The sequence below is a fragment of the Anas acuta genome, chromosome 1, assembly GCF_963932015.1.
Source record: "Anas acuta chromosome 1, bAnaAcu1.1, whole genome shotgun sequence".
Classification (NCBI taxonomy): Eukaryota; Metazoa; Chordata; class Aves; order Anseriformes; family Anatidae; genus Anas; species Anas acuta.
In genome coordinates, this window is record NC_088979.1 from 189,123,711 (window position 1) to 189,141,601 (window position 17,891).

Consider the following 17,891-nt stretch of genomic DNA (forward strand, 5'->3'; position numbering starts at 1 on the left):
AAATCTGTTTTTTCTTTGAATGTATGGAGCTGCTTTTTCTTTTGTATAAACTAGCATAATCTGGAAGACTTCCAGATATTTTGGTAGCTCCCATGCTTGCCAGTTGGGTATCCTACAATATGCTTTATTATTGCTTACTCAGATACCTACTTATCTAGGATAATAAGCACAGTACTTATGTATACATATATATAGATAAAGTACAAACATGTATCTTTACACATATATATTTAATTATTTTACAACTCTAAAAGGAATCACAAACTTAAAAACTATTAAGAACATTCCTTGACCTGCTGGCTCGTGCTCTGGCTCTGCCTTGGGCCATCCCTGCCAGCCCTTTCCTGGACAACGAAGCCATGCTTGCTGGATAATTCCCTCCAGGAAAAGAATCAGGTCTGACTCCCTCTACCTTCCTCTCTTTGCCAGTGCTATCTGTGCAGAAATGGTAACCTCAAGTGCCCTGCATATGTCTCACAGCATCCCCACAGCATGCAACATGTATTGATACCACTGGGATGTAACAACACAAGCACGGCAGGCAGCAGCACAGCCCTCACGTCATTTCAGAGCCTTTGAACTGAAAAAGAACACACACACAACAATAATGACGTTTTAGGTCTACAGGTGCATGACACCGAGTCCAGCAGAGACTCAAGTCTTGGGGTCCTGTGGAGCTGCCATGGCCCTAGAAGATCCTGCCCTCACACCAATGAATTGAGACAATCACCTGGCTTCAGAGCCAGGAATCAGACCTGCTTTCACTTAGCAATACAGATGTGTCCTCACAGCTTCAGAAGCTTGAAGGGGGTGAGATGAAGCCCACCTCATGCTTGTAAATGTCATTGACAATCCCCTCTCTTCCCAGCCCCAGATATTTGTCAGCCACGCTAAATACACCCAGAAGAACCTGCATTCTGAGACTGATTTGGTACTCACATTTCCTCCCGTAATATTAGCTTACCTACACTCAAACTGAGCTTGTCAGGATCAGTCCCAGTGTTGATGAAGTCCAAGTCTGGCTGCTAGTTGATAAAACAGGTAAGTGGTGACTGATAGCTTCAACTCTGACATTATTTCTCCCCTGAAAGAGTGGATTACCTCTAATATATGGTGCTCCTGCACACAGAGCTTTTAACCATCTGGTGGGGTATAATAAACTTAAACTTTTCTCAGTTTCCTTAAACTTCTGATGAAAAAAAAAAAAAAAAACACTTCAGAATTTATAGAATTTATAGCTGCAATGTCAGAGGAAATTTGTTGTTCCCATAAGATCAGCACTGAGAATGTGTTTGTTTTGCTTGTTAATTATGTGGGAGAAACCCATCTCCTCTCATCCACCCATCATTTCCAGAGCCTTGTATCAATATACATCAGTAGCAGCTACACCAGATTTGTTCTCACTAAGAATGAGAGCAAGAAAATTCAGCTCTGTTTCTTACATACTCCTAAATATAGCCCTAGAATGAAAAAAATATTGAAAAAAAAAAACCAAAAAACAACAAACACCTGCTAAAGGCATACACTGGGACTAGACTTCAGGGACATTGCTCAGCTATGAGGACTTGGGCAAAGGCTATATATCTTTCAGCACATTTACACAGACTGAGCATAAAGGAATCCGCACTGCAAGCCCTGGATAACTTATCAGATTTAAAAAAGGTAATCATGATATTAATTTATACCCTCTGTCTATAATGCTAGGTAATGTATTTTGGCAAACATCATTTATAGCTGGAATTATTCTCCCTTGGGTAGCTGCAAATGGCTCCTCTTCATTCAAATATGTCTTGCCTGCATGCACAGAAAAGCACAGGCTATCTTCCAGCTTTAATCAATATTACGATCAACACTGAATCAAATTAAAATGTATTTGCTTGGCATTTTGGATGATGAAGTAATGCTCATCCCCAGCTCCAGCAAGACACCAGGGAGTTGTATAAGGTGGCTGGGACCACTGGGCCTCGTGCTGTGCACCAGCAGCTCCCCACTGGAGGTGCTGGGAGCAATTCATTGTGCACTCGGGCATGGTGGATGATGCACGTTTTGGGTGGCAGAGGAACAGGTGATGTGGGTGAAAGCCTTGCTAGCATGGATGTGCAGAAACACCTGAGTACAAGACAGAAAACCCAGTATGAGCTACATGGACACACTGGAAAGAGTCCAGCGCAGGGCCACAAAGGTGATGAAGAGACTGGGATCTCTCTGATGAAAAAAGGTGCTTTTTAGTCTGGAGAAGACAAGGCTAAGGGGATATCTCATCAATGTATGTAAATACTTGAAGGGAGGATGTGATGAAGTCAAATCCAGCCTTATTTCAGTGGTGCCCATTGCTGGGACAAGAGGTAATGGGCACAACCTGGGACACAGGAGGTGCTGCCTGACCACCAGGAGCACTTCTGCGCTGTGTGGGTGACTGAGCACTGGCACAGGCTGCCCACAGAGGCTGTGGGGCCTCCTCCTTGGAGATCTTCAGAAGCCGCCTGGACGTGGTCCTGGGCAGCCTGCTCTGGGTGTCCCTGCTTGGGCAGGGGTTGGAGCAGCTGGCCTCTAGAGGTCCCTGCCAGCCTCAGTTCTCTGTGATTCTGTAACTCCATCTAAGCTGCAGTGCTACAAATTTCTCCTTGGGGACAGACACGGGAAGGTGGTGGAAATTTATTGCAGTTCATTTGCAGCCTCTGCTGGGGGAGGTCTGATGCTGATCGAGCCTGTGGCTCCCCTGGCTGTCCTCTGCTCTGCAGCTCCTTTTGGTTGAGCTGCTGCATCTGCTTCCACAGCGGCTGCTGCTCCAGCCAGCTCTTTGGAGAGGTTGCTTGACACCAATTTAAATATTTATTGGACATTTGGTCTAATGCCCACTGCTTGGGAAGCATCTTATATTATGTGTATAAAAGCAATGGGCAAGGTTTTACAAGAAGCTGGCCTACAAATGAACATCTCTGAGTGCTCATTGCCGAGACCACGCATCCTCAGGCATGCTTCAGACCTTTCCCTCAGAGTGACATTTCTGCTGTGGTTTTTTTTTTTTTTTTAGTTTTATTGGGCTATATTCTTCAGAACCTGCAGGAATCAGAGCAGCTTTGCTAGAGAAGCCTTGAAAAGCAGAGAGCAAATGAGAATTTATTCTCAATAGTTCCTTGAAAGGTTTATATCTGGACTGAACACTTGCGACACAAGAACAAATATTCACTACCTACACTAATTGGAGGAGCCCCGTTACAAGCTGACAAAGTTTGCATAGAAATTGATCCTTCACAATGCTGCATGAACACTCACATAAATTGTGTGTTCTGCGAAATGAGGGGAGTGTGCACATTTGTTACCACTAGTCACGTGCATGGCGCTCTGCGATATTATCCAGAGAAGTTGGAGTGATCCTTTGTGTCAGAGCTTCCAGCTAAAGATGCAGATCATGCACCGTGGGCTTTATTTATGGTTTTCCTCCCTGCTGCCTTGTGAATAGCGGGACTGGATGGACAAAATGTTAAAAAGGAGTATCAGAAACCTCTGGAAGGCTTGGCAGAGCAGCCAGTGCCTTTTATTTGGGAATCCTCTTATGTCTAGGTTTCAGCATTTAAAGGTTATTTTTTCAAAAAGTGTCTGAAGTCCAATTTTCAGGTCAAAATGGCTTAAGCAGGTTATTATACAGCTATACTAGTAGCATACACTAAACAAGTACCAAACAGTATGCAGCAAAAGGGGGAGGAGAAGCATTTCAATGTGGTACAGTGATGGACGGTCTGGCACCTGACATTTCTATCCCAACTAACTGCCTGTCCCACGCTCTGCAGCTCACCTTCAACACCGACCTTAGAAAGGAAAAAATGTGACCCTGAGAATTTAAATGAAACAGCCAGAGCTTGTTTTTCTACTGTTTTGTATGCCTTGTGATGATTTATGGCTCTAGAAGGAGGGCAGAATTGCTCTGAAATGTGACCTGCCTGGAGAAGATGCAGTTTTCACCAATTTTGTTTGCCCAATGCAGGACGTAAATCACTACACAATCTGCAAGGCAAACTCTCCAAGCAGACAATCCTCTTTCTCCTTCTGTTTTAGACCCACTTCACAGCCAGTTTCCACCAAGAAGTTCAGAGGGTGGCTGTCATGGGGAGGTGAACCACACTGGTGTGCCCCGTGCCATCCCCAGCTCCTGATGGGCATGCAGCGCTTGGGACCCAATTCAACTGTTTGTGCCCTTCAGCAGTGATGAGTTTTTTTTTTTTTTTTTTTTTCTGAAGATGTCTTTATCTCTAAACTTTGCCTACATAGATTTTTCTATAATTACAGATTTGTAATTACATGCCTAATGATGACACCGTTTGCCTGGTGTATTTTTACATAATAGCATTTAAGCTTTACATATTTACTAATCAAAAAGAGATCCTTCCTGCAAATGAAGAATTACAAATATGTATTCTTCCCTTAATTATGCCATAAATAATCTGGATCATTTTCCAAGAAAGCACATTAGAGCTCTGGTAAGGCACTTAGCCTGGTTTGACTGCAATGGTCTGCATCTTGTGATTACCATGTCAGTGTAAGACACCCAAAACATTAAGTTTTCATTACTATTCTCTCTGAAGTAACTGCAGTGCACTTAAAATAGATGTACAATTCATGGAAATGAATCATTAAAGGGGATTGAGTTGAATTGTGCCTGGCAGATGTTGTCACAAACATTGCTGAAATACTTAAACACTTCTTGCAGCAAGCGGTGATAGGACACTTGGCAGCATAATTATCCCATTGCCACTGAAGTCATGCTTTTCATGCTAATGCATGAAGGGCCTCATAAGCAACCTTGTGGAGCTCTACAGCACAGTTAGGATGGTGATGATGCTCCTTCATCATGTATTTGATAGCTCTTGGGCACAGTGTCCTTTTGTTGTCCCACACCTTGGCCCTAGAAATGTGGCCCTTCCCTTGCTCAGGCAGTTGAGCTGGTGCATGGGGCTCATCTGTGTCTCAGATCTAGCAGGTTTTTGGTGGGGTTCATCTCTAGCCATGTAAATGTCAGCGCAAAGGAGAAGGATAAAGGACATGGCTGATCCCTGGAGGTCTTTAAAAGATGTTTAGATTTAGAGCTTAAGGATATGGTTTAGTGGAGAACTTGTCAGTGTTAGGTCAGAGGTTGGACTCAGTGATCTTGGAGGTCTCTTCCAACCTAGATGATTCTGTGATTCTGTGGGGCAAGGAGTGGGAGCCTGGATAACAGCAATAAATCACTGTGTTGGTTTAGGCTGGCCAACTCCCTCTCAACCCCCAGAGTGTCTTGGGAACTCTTGTATTGCTACCATCTGCAATGACTGATTTGCAACATCTCCTTGGGTGCAGAATTTTTTTGTAAGGGGACCAAACTGCAAGCAGGTCTCCAAGGTCTCTGAGAAGATTAAACCTAATCCTGCGGGAATTTAGTTTGGTGTTTAAATACAGTAAGTCCACACCAGACTGTTCTCCTTCACATGGTAGATGCTCAGTCATCTTCCTGTGATTCAATGAGAGCAGCCTGATGGATAGTTCCATTCACATGATGCAGAAAATCTTTTTTCACTTTTCCATTAATGTTTCCCCAGATAAGACTAGTTGATGTAGGAGTGAATCTTTCCTGGCAGGAAAACGTCATGTAGTGAGGCTCATTTTAACTGTTAGAGGAAAAGGGCATTGCCTGTTTCTTCAGGAACTGAACAAAGCATGCAGTCTCCCAGTTTATCTAGGATGTGAATAAGATCCATGCTAGCTGTTGATGCCTTCAAAACACACAAGATCTAAACAAGATTTCGATGGAGAGATATGGAGTAAGAATACTTGTCAGAGTATTTTATCAGTTATTTCACCTTAAGTAATGATCTTAATTTTCTTTCTGTATTGTTGAAATTATACAAAAGAAGCACCTGCCTGAAGGAGGTGTGTTGATCAAGTCTTGAGGCTCCAGCCTCCTGTGTGGAGGTTTCCTCACCTGCAGCCTGGTCTGCCTGATGGCTGCTTGCAGGTCAGCTGTCAGCACCTGGTGATCACTGGCTGAAGCTCATCAGTTATTCACAGAAATGGTAAGTTGTTGGCTTACCAGAAACATTTTTCCTTACTGTCATGCATGATGATCTTTTGTGGTCTAAGCTCCTATCTGCTGTGTTCATGCAACTTCAAAGATGTGGCCATTCTTGTTACAAGATCATTCATTCCTACTGCCTCTGGGTTGGCAAGTTTTATGATGATGAGGAACTGCTCCTTGTTCAACATTTTCCATTGCAGAATATTCAGAATCTGGATGACCTATTTTACAGCATTTTGCACTATTAATTTTGTTCTTTTTATTGCTGGTGCCCAAATGGTAACAGCTGGAGCAGTAAGGAAAATCTGGAGCCACTGCCTCTCTCCAGCACCTCGTCTCTAAGCAGTGCTATCAGCACTTCACAAATCCTCTGCCTTTTGATGGGAAGTATGTTCTGCTCCCTGAGTTATGGGTCCCTACAGCCTGTTTTGTCAGCTCCCTAATGCTTTCTTCCTTCTCAGAGTTATTGCTACCATGCTCTTTTTACACAATACCACCCAAAAGCAATTCTTTTTCTGCAAGAGCACGTTGTGATGTTTCTATACTCTTTGAACCTGTGTCTCATCACTCACCAACACCCAGCAGCACTGCACCACTGTGAATATATAGAGCTTTCCGAAAACTTTCCGCTTGTGGGCACATATTTCCCTGTTCCTCCAAGGTGGCCACTGGGTCTGGAATGGCACTGGAAGGAGGTTTGGGGTTACTTTCCCAGCCTGCTTTTATGCCAGTTATCTGTCAGTACCAGTCTGTGCAATGGTCCCTGTTCAGCGATGAGCACATGGGAATGGAGCCAAGGCTGCTGGGGGTCCTGCAGCATGGCAAACCCATTGCTTGCAGTGGGGCACTGGGCTCTGAACATGTGCGCATGGCCCATGGCTGAGGCTGGGGCTGGAATTTGTCCTGGGTAAACCCAAATCCTCTGGGTCAACCCACATCTGAAGGATCAGTCAAGATTTGTCACCCATAAAGCAGTGTGTGGTTTCTCCCTCCTCTTAGATGTGGCACGTCTTGTCCAAAACCCCTTCTGATGGTGAGAGGAGAAACTGGCAACCTGAGAACATTTTGGTAAGAATTAGAAAACAGAGACTGTGAATGGCTTTTTCATCCCCCTGCCAAGCCTAGGGAACAACCTGGGATGTGGCACACATTCTCCTCACCTAAAAATGCAAGTGCTGTGTGTGTGTCATGAATGCTAATATGGTTTTGCCTTTAACAGAGAGCCTGTCCCTCCTGTAAAGCTGACAGTAGTGATGTCTGCCGAAGGATTCACTGGTGTCTTGAGCACGTCTATTTATATACATTAAAACCCGCCATCTATTTATATTAATAAAAGAATCCTATTTATATTAAAAGATTAAAAAGTTTCTCTCATTATCGAGTTCTGTAACTGAGTTCCCCAGAGAAAAAATGAATCAGAAAGCACTTGTGTTTTCCTGAGCATAACAAATAGTGAAGCTTTCAGGAGACAGCATTTTTTTTTTTTTTCCCAGGAAGGGAGCCCTTTTTAAAAATAATTTTAGGCAAGAAAAAGTGTGAAAGTGTTTGAGATTTCAAAGTCATTCCTGAAGGAATAACTAGCTCTTAAGAGGGCTGGAACGTAACGCAACACCCTGGGGAATATCCTGGTTGATAAAACCCAGTGATGGATGCTGTTACCAGCTTAACAAAGAGCTCTACAACATTGTTCCTACGCCCTCCCCTACATATTCTCTGCTCTGTTTCTTGGTTTATCGGCAGTTACAGTAAAAGCACATCAAGGTTTGCTTTACCGGAGTCCTCCCTAATTACTGCAAATTAATAATACTGCAATTTCCCTTCCTCATGGGGATGAATTGAGGGCCCTCTACAATTTGATAAGAAAACCGACACCCTCATTCTAAAATTGCCCATGAATTTACTTCTTATGTTATTTATGCAGCACACGAAAGCCCCAGCTCCAAATCTCTCCTGTCTCTTACCAAGTTCCTGCTGGAGAAGCAACTTCTCCCTCACACAAGGCATGGCAGGCATGGGGCTCAGCCATGAGCACCAAGCAGGGCAGACCCCACAGCAGGCGCGTGGAGGGCCCCTGCCAGCCAGGGCCCCACCACCCGATGCTGCAGAGACCGCCAGGTCTGTAAACAGTTCAGAGCAGGAGCTGTGATTTCATGGCTTGTATTAAGCCTAGAATATAATTAATGCTTAACAAATAGCACTAATGATAACAATCGTACTCCTGCACTAATGAAGACTTTATGCTTCTGTCTGCATTGAGCTGCACCGCAGACCCTACCCTGGCTTTAAACCACGAATCCCAGTCATTACGACACACAGAGAGGAATTATGTCCTCCTACATAGTCTATGCTGCAAGCTGAGTGACTGCCTGATGTGCCTCAGCAACGGCATTGTGCAATGCACAAATGCATTTAATCATCCTTCCCCACGCTGCTCCCATAGTTTCTTGTTCGGCCTACTTAAAATAACTTCCCCAAATTATGAATCTTTGCATAAGAAATGATGTATGTTTCGGAACACAATGAGGCACATTCTGTACAGAAGCTGTGCTCAGCCGTCGGAAGGCAGGGGTGGGCTGCGGGCCCCGAGCAGCAGTGCAATGGGCAATTCAGAGGAGAACTCGCATTGTCTTTAAACACTGCAATTAAACTCAAACATTGTCCTTGTAAATAATAAAAAAAAAAATGTGCCGCACGGCCTCTGTGGTGGGAAGCTTTTGATGAAATATTTAGGAGAGCGCTTTCTGAATGTGGCTAATTTTCGGAGAACATATTAAAGTTTTATGGGGGCACTAATTTAATCACGGATGATGAATGATTTTAGCTTTACGTTGGGCTTTAACGAGGCTGGCTAAGCGCACGGTGGAAGGCAGCGTTGTGTGCGCGAGGCAGTTGCGTGCCGGGGGCTGGCTGAGTCACGGCTTTCCGAGAGCCTCATCCCTCCAGCTGAGCACGTTTCTGTCACTGCTAACAGGGCTTTAAACCCTCCTGCCTGCCTTGTGGCTGAAGCCAAACGGGAGGAGAACTGTCAGCTGTGAGAGGCCTTCAAAACCAGCAAAGCATGCTTTGGTTAAATCCTCATTAGCCACCTCTGCGCTGCCCCCCGGCCTGCAGCACATCAGCCAGCCGGGGAAATTATCTCAGCCTGAATATCTCCAGTTGCACACAAATCACGTTGAGGGAAAAACAACAAAGCAGGGAGTGTGGTTTTGCAAGGTACCGGCTGTCTTGTGTCTGAAGACAACAGCCAATTTGTCTTAATGCCTGCTGAGCAGTCCTGGCCATGGCAGGAGCCACAATGGGGGTGGATTTGCAGGAATGGTGGGAGCTGCAGGGGTGCCTACATGGAGAAGTTTGTCGTGTTTCTCAACCCAACAAGCAATGCAGCTGTGTGAAATGAATGGCTGGACCTTGACATATACAAGGATTCTGTGAGTTTGAGTTGGAAGGGACATTAAAGAGACATTAAAGACCTTCTAATTCCAACCCCCTGCCATGGGCAGGGACACCTCTCACCAGACCAGGCTGCCCAAAGCCCCATCCAGCCTGGCCTTGGACACCTCCAGGGATGGGGCATCCACAGCTTCTCTGGGCAGCCTGTGCCAGGGCCTCACCACCCTCAGATTGAAGAATTTCTTCCACGTGTCTAATCTAAATCTCCCCTCTTTTAGTTTAAAGCCATTCCCCCTTGTCCTATCACCACACCCCCTGACAAAGAGTCCCTCCCCAGCTTTCCTGCAGGCCCCCATTAGACACTGGAAGGCCACTGTAAGGTCTCCCTGCAGCCTTCTCTTCTCCAGGCTGAACAACCCCAGCTCTCTCAATCTTTCTTCACAGGAGAGGAGCTCCAGCCCTCTGATCATCCTCATGGCCCCCCTCTGGACCCACACTACCATCCCCAGAGCTGGAAGCAGTACTGCAGGTGGGGCCTCGCTGCTGCACCAGTGCTGAGCTGGTTGCGGCATGTGGCAGCTGGGCTGGTGCGTGTTGACTGAAGAGACACCACTCAATGTCAGTGTGAAGTAACTCATTATCAATCCATTCATTCAAATCCACATTTAGGATCTACAGAAATAATTGCCATCATATTAAGATGTATGTTTAAAGCTTGGCAATTAATTAATACGCATAGATTAATACACAACACAAACTCAGTCATTGATATTGGGAAAGTTTTTAATGTAATAAAGCTAAAAGCACAATGACAGGGACATATTACCTCGCCAGATGGCACAGTTTGTTAAAACAAACCAACACATTTCTAAAACAGTGTCCTAATCTCCACTTGAAACAAATTTTAATTTAAACTGGAAGGATATTTGCATAAAAAGGGTTCAGAGAACAAATATTTCAGAAGTTCACTCTTAGACAAGGGCAGTTCTGGTCTGAGGCAATAGATGGTGGGAAAACATAAGCCAATTAAAATAATCTTTAACACTGGAATTTCAAGCATAAAACTGTCAGTGTGAGTGAATCAGACCATTATGGAAAGTTTTCATCTGGCAGATGCCAGCCAGTATCACCTGTGTTCAGGAGCTGTCAGCAGGACTCAGGTCCAGAACTGTGCAAATAGTGAGTTAACCCCATCAGAAACAATGTTTGTTTTTGGAGGACTGAATCTCTTAAGGGTTTTTTGAAACCTTGGGTCATCGCTGGAGTGGGAATGTCATTCTCTAATGAAATTCAGAATATATTGGAGCAAACAAAAAGAAAAAAAACAGTTATTTTTTAAGGGTTTAGTCTGGCTATGCCAAGTTCCATATGAAAAAAAAAAAAAAAAAAGAGAGTTAGGATGTTTTGATGAATTTACTATTTGACATAAAAAGGATTCTCATGCTGTGGAAACAGGTGACAAATTTGAGGGTGGATTGAATCCATTCCCTGCTTCTGTTCATCTCCAACTCTTTGACAGGCAATATGTGTGCATGGCTCACAACGTGACTTTGCTGGACCTGTCCTCCCCCTCTTCTCATACAAAAGGTAAGAAACTTTCTCTTGTCCCATTTTTTTTTTTTTAAATGCTTTCTGCTGTTTCCCCTGTCTTGTCTCCCTCTCATGCTTCATCCTTGTGCTGCCCAGGTCCTTCTGGTAAGTGTGGTCTTTTGGCTGTTTCTGTGATGACCAGTTCAGAGCAGCTCTGATTTTCTCTTGAAACCTTTAGGCACCTTCATATTATGGAAAAGAAAGAAGAGTAAGTGCTTTCTACATTGCTGCTGAGAGGCAAACCGCATGAGACACATAGTCAAAACACATTCTATTACAGAGGCCTTTTTCCCTGCATATGAATTGCAATATTTTTGTGCTGTCCACCAAGCCTCTGTGTGAAACTATGCACAGCAAGGTAATTCAGAGAGATGAAGTCAGGCTCCCTGTCTATGCTCTGCTTATGACACAGCTCCAAAGGGAAAACTGCAGTGACCTGAAAGTCTCAGAAGGGCCAGCCAAATGTCCAGCAATATGAAGTGCAACAGGAGAAGATGAGGAGTAAAACCTCACCCTCATCAACTGCAGACCTCAATGGGAGGGAGGATACCTGAGCTTCACTCTTGGTTCCTCAGTTAGTAGCTGGCTTGTTTTTAATGTGAAATAGAAAATGCATAAACAGTCTTGAAGGCAGGGACCAGAAACAATCAGAACTTCAGAGCTAAATGGTGTTTTGCAGCCGAGCAAGATGTTGCCAGGTGTTTCCAAATAATACAGGTGGCGTCCTACTGCATCTCACATCTAGGACCTTATCTTCTCCCAGAACCTCACCTTGGCTGTACAGTACAGACACCCACCTTTATTTTCATTTTTGTATATCTCCTACCTATTTTTGTAGGATTATTATTATTGTAATAAATGGCTCAGTCTTCAAAATAGGACTATAATCAAAGTTTACAATTTATTAAAGGAATAGAGGTAAGCAAACAGCGCTGGGTGTGCCAGGAGTCTCTGCTCCACCAAGACGTGCACCAGTTACATCAAGCAGCTGATTTTTATGCTCCTAGGCTGATACATATTCTTTACTACTTCTAAAAAAACTGGGTTATTATAATTACTTTCCGGAATCCAAACCCTCCTACTGGAGCATGCGTATCAGTCTCCGGTGGTCCCTCCGGGGGTCTCTGGGGGTCTCTCATGCTGAAGGCTCATAGTCTTCCTCCCTCTTGTCCTTCTCCTTTGTCCAACTTGGCTGTATGTCAGAGACTTGTGCAACATCCCCTGCAAGCTTTGTCTTTTAGTTGTTCTTCAGCTGTCCCCATCTCCTTAATCTCCTGGCCAGAGACTTGCATAGTGTCCCATGCAATAGTCATAATAGTTAGCATTTATTCTGAAACCCCCCAGATATCAGAGACTTCAAGGAAAAGCCTACAAACACATTTCCCTTCAAGCTCTCTATTGACATGAATTGCTAAAACATTCCTTTGCAAGATACAAGAATTATATACATTAACCACTCTGTTTTTCTTAGACTTGTGGTTATACAAGGGTATGTAAGACAGAAGGTCACATTCATCATACCATGCGGCCCTAGCATTGTTCCATACTGACACGAATCAGATGAACATATCTCACATTATTATTATATTTAATAAAACATTCAGGACCAACACATCCATGTGGCAAAGAATACTTTGCTTCCTTGAGAAATGTCTATTTGGCCTGGACACCAGACAATTATTTCAAATATCTGAAGCTCTGGAGCCTCCCAAAATCATCTGTTTTGAAAGATAGTGATAGAAAAATGAAAGCCTAAATCAAAACAAGTAACAAATGGTGGGTACAAAGGTGACTAATCAGTTGTCATCTCAAGCCCCCTCTTAGTCTGCTTGCATAAGCAGTACAAGCTGTACCTGTTTAAATCAGACACAGGCAAGTATTCACAGTCCTCTGTATCCAATAAATTAACTTTCATATTTTCTCAAGAGCTTTTAAGAAGATCAAAAGAAAAACCAAACACATTTTAAGTGTTCTTCAAAATGTGGTAAAAGTTTTAAAGATTCTTTTTTTTCCTCTCTCTGCTTTCACTACAAACAAACAAACAAAAAAAAGTCAAAAAATCAGAAAATAAATGGTCAAGTGTGAGATAAGGTATTCAGAGGCTCACAACAATTTAAGAGAGCTGCTTTTCTCTGCTGATGATTGCGTTATGTACAATTCTAAAGACAATACTTTTTACCAACACAGTATTAGGCTAGAAAGCTGTCTGCTATCCCTTTTAGCTGGATGCCAGGTAAATAAATACTGGCTTAAGCAAATTAAGTAAATAGTGTTTGTGGGCAGGTGTTTTTGTTCAGCATGTGGTATACAAATGCTTATTAATGCTGTTAACTTTGAAAAATGTCTGGGTAAAGGAAGAGATTATAGCAAAGGTACAGATTAAAACAGAAACATTTGTCAAAAACAAATGTTCATAAAAGAAAACAGTAAACAACCAGATGAGTTCACTGCAGCCAAATGCTCCCATTTAATAAATGAAATGCTTCATTAATCCTTCCTGACAGAAGTCATGCTTGGAATGGAGAACAGATTTGAGAGAAAACATTTGGCTAAGTTCTGCAGGTCTTCTGCAACCAGCCCAGGCTGGGGAAAGGAGACATAGCTGCTTTACACCAGGGCTAAGCAAGGTGGGATGTCACTCTCCGGCCCTACTCATGCAACCTCCACCTGCAGTAAGAACACCTCTGGCTGATAAGAGGGCAGCCAGTAACCCCCTTGTGTGGGTTACCTTGGCTGATGGTCCTCTTAGCGATGCTCCTGGTCTGTGGTTTGGCAGCCAAAAATGCAGTGTGAGAAAGATGTCCCAGGATTGTGTCCTGCGCTGACAGAGACACCCAGTTACCTCTGCAGCACTTCTGCTTTGAGGGCATCCCTGAAACAGTGCACATGGTGTGGCAAATCCCATTATTTCAAGTAGCCACCCAGGACTGGGTGCATTTCTGAATGAGCTCTGTGACGAGCTCCATGCCTCAGCTTTACTTTCAGCAATGTGTTTCTGTTCCTTAGGGTTGTGGAGAAAGGCTTGAAGGTCTTGAGTCACTTAAGTGCGTTGCTTAAGTCTTGAGAGATGGCTCTCCAATGCAATCTGATCCTTCTTCTCTGAGATCCAAATGGGATGGAGGTGGCAGTAGCAGTATGCATAGGGCAGTGTTTTGAATTAAATCAATTTACACACGGTGCCTTCTTCTGAAGATTCATACTCATGGCATGAGTCTCAGCTGTACCACTTCTCTCACGTTCAGTGTCAATGTCCAGCTCTGTAGCAATGCCTAGGAATAGCATGCTCCTCTTTCAAGGGCTGAAAGAGGGCTGCCACAGACCTCAGTGGGGCAATCTACAAAGCCTTCTTTCCAAAGAACTGGTGCTCTGGAGCCAAGGACCTGTCCTCATAGACATCCAAACAGGGATGAGACCCTGCTGCAGGTTCTCCTGCTGATAGGACGTGTCTCTCTCTCTTCTGCCTCGCCTTCACCATAACACCTTGTCTTCAAGACCACTGTCCCCCTGTCAAGTTAGATTGAAAGTGAGCAGATGGTCTGGTAGTGTCTGGGGTGGGGAAATGACACGCATATGCCCTGTTTTAAGAAAAACAAGCTTAAAATATACAGGCTCAAAGCCAAGATACTCCTTTGCTCACACTTCTTCCCTAGGGGAGAAGAGGAAAGTGCAAAGATGTGACAGGTGCCAGTCACTTTGCGTTGTGTATTTCTGGAAGGTGACTGAATACTGCAATGAGAGTAACCAAAGTAGGAACCTGTGCAGAAGATACAGCTGGGCTAAATATTTCTGTCCTCTGCCATCGTGGGAGATGGGGCAAAGGAGCACCATAGGAAGAGATCTGGGACTGAGAAAAAGGCAAATGCCTTCCCATTTTCTTGGTATAGAAAACATCGGGAGGGGGCAAGATCAGTGATGTGTCTCTGTGCTGAGAAAGGGAAAATTTAGTAGGAAAAATGGGTAAAAATCTAGGACCAAAGAGGTAGTGGGACATCTGCTGAACAGTGCATCAGAGTAAATTGCTCCAAGGGGACAGCCCAGCTGAGTAGCCCGGGAGTATCATAAAAATAAATAAATAAAAATTAAAATTAAAATTAAAAAAGAGTCTTTGAAAGACAGCTATAATCCAGGTAGTGCATCCTGGGAAGGGAGATCCCAGTGCTTGGGAGGGATGCAGGGGCTGTGATCATCCTGGGGACAGGAGAACAACCACCATCCTGGTCCACCAAGGAGCCAGCTGAGCTCCCACCACCACGAAGATGTGCTACGGTATCCTGACACAAACACAGAGTTGTCAGTAAAGTGTTTTGCTGCTCAGCTGCAGGGACCTTTGATAGATTGGCTGACTTGTTACACATATCTGTACAGAGAAGCGAGGAACAATACAGATCCCACTGGAAATGCTGATGCCAGAAGTGGATCTTTCAGCAGGTGACAGCTCACGCCATGTGGCAGTCGGGGTGTTAGCCAGAGCCTGCGTTTTTTTGGTGTAGGGTGAAGTGAACCATGGTCAGTGCTGCACAAACAGAAGCTCCTCTGAGGCTGGGAGCTATATGGTTTTTAGTCTACGTCGTGCTGCAGCATGCAAAGAGAATTTGCTTTGCCCTCTGATGTTTATCTTAATTTTGCATGTGTTCACAGCTCATGGGAGAAAATGACAAATTGAGAAAATATTTGTTCCACAAAAGCCAAGAGACTATTACAGCAGACAGCCAGACAAACACAGCGCAAGTGCCAAAGCCTGAGCTTTTCTACAGTCTGTACCATGTACATGCTCGGTTTTACCTGCCTGAAGGGTAATGGGAAATTCAGTCAATATGCTGCCTTAATCACGGCAGTTCCTTTGCACTTGGACTACCCATTGCATCTCATTGCAGGGTTTTGGAACGCCACCCAAAAGGGAGGCTGAAATCATCAACCACATTTCATTTAGCACTGCCAACTGAATCTAAACAAATTGAAAAATGACCTGCCTGCTACACTGTGAGGCATACAGCAGAAAATGACTCTGAAATAGCCGCTTATGTTCACTGGAGAAAGATTTATTTGTGATCTCAGAGCTTGAGTTGCAGAGGTAAATAGAACCACCTGTAAACCATTTCCTACCATGCCCCATTGCCCCCATACAAAAAAACATGCACAGGCATTGCCTGGAGTGGAGTTGGCCTAGTAAATGATCAGGAAAATGGAATGTTTTCTTTCAACAAGCAGCAAATGAAGAGGAGCTGCTGGATCTGAAACGAGGCTACCTTGTTCACCTGGAAGGTCCCAGCTTTTGATGAAAGGCCCGCGGCTCTGGAATTTGCTTCCACTGTGGTACAACGTGAGTCACTTTGCCCTTCACTTCATACTGCAAGCATTTTTTTTAATTATTATTTTTTCTTTCTTTGTAGGGAGGCAAGCTGACCTACTGTGTAAATGATTTGAAAGGGCTCTGCACTGATGAACAGCCAGGAGGGAGAAGGACCCTGTGTATTACTGCAGTTAATTGTCTTTACACTTAGTGATTATTTTATTTAACTAATTTATTATTTTGATGCTATGCTATTATATGTTTCATGGAAATCCAGAAATCCACACCTTAAATATGTGTGCATCACCGAGTTACTGAGGTCCATGATTTTGTTGCCAGCAACCCTCAGTTTGGTTTCCATCCATGGACAGTGCCAATGCTCCCTGGTCTACAGCATCCAAGCTCTCCTAGATGAACACGAAGTGCAGTGTGCCTCACCTGTAGGCATTTTTTTGGTCCCTCTGTGACTTTAGCCTGTGACTTTAACCAAGAAAAGAGCACAGAAAACCTTATTACTGATAGCTTGTCGGCCCCTAGCCAACCAAGCAGCACGTGCAGGCTGCCAGGCCATAGCACCCTCTTTGTTTTGGATCTACCACAACATGTGATGTGTCCTGCCAAGTGGGAATGTCATAGAGGATAAAGGGAAGAGCGGAGGTTATTGAAGGAAGGAGGAGTTTAGAGGATGGAGGTTTTGTATTTGTAGGAAAATATGTGCCACTGATTTTGCTGCTTACATGTACAAGCCTGCTTTCTGGGATTTAAAAAATTTGCTGTCTTCCTTCTCTCATACCCCCAGGCAACAGCTGGTCCTTGGAAGATGTGATTGCAAAGGGAAAGCATTTCTATACCAAAAAATGTAAAAGTGAAAAATAACTCCGAGAACTTCACCCTGAGCTGAAGGAAAATGTAAAAGTATGATTTCCTCTTCATTTCCTCTTCCCTGCTGGTTATTAGGAAAAGATCACAGGTATGTCAGCCTGTCTGGGACTCCATAAGCAGAACAAAAAGGTAAATCCCAGCAGGAGGGTTAGCAGCACCGAGCACCTGGGAGATGCTTGGTTATTGAGCTGGGGATTGTTCTGCACATCCCATCTATCTGCCCCATCCTTTCACAGCGAGCTGCTTCCTGAAGGACCACCAGGGTGATGGATATGAAAACAAGGTGTTGATGTTGGTGTGTCCTGCTGCCATCACTTGTTCCCCATCACTCAATACTCCTCTGCTCCCCTCAAGGCCACTTGATTCCACCAGCAACATGTCAGGTATCTGATGCTACACATCTTCCTTCTGGCTCAACTACAAGCCCTGCTGACCTCATACTGGTGTGACACACAAAGGAGTTACATAAAGACTCTGCAGATGCACTTTCATGGATCACAGGTTGCCTATAATTCATACTCTAATATTTGGTGTGAGTGGCCGCATTCAGCACTGGCTCCGGTCTCCTCTGGGAGGATATTTTCAGTGGTACTTACACCTCACTTTGAGTTATCTCTTCTGTTTTCCTAAATAAAAACCCATATATTTCTTGTTTGAATGCTTTATTTTTGTTATTACACGTAGAAAAAA

At 44.1% G+C, this 17,891-nt stretch overlaps 1 long non-coding RNA gene across 1 annotated transcript; it reads left to right on the forward strand.

Moving 5' to 3' along the window:
• The first annotated feature begins 5,619 nt into the window (after window positions 1-5,619).
• On the forward strand, window positions 5,620-17,891 carry LOC137849771 (uncharacterized). The gene is made up of 4 exons (XR_011092071.1): window positions 5,620-6,047; window positions 7,049-7,117; window positions 9,884-11,026; window positions 16,420-17,891. It is a non-coding gene; the product is annotated as an uncharacterized lncRNA (long non-coding RNA).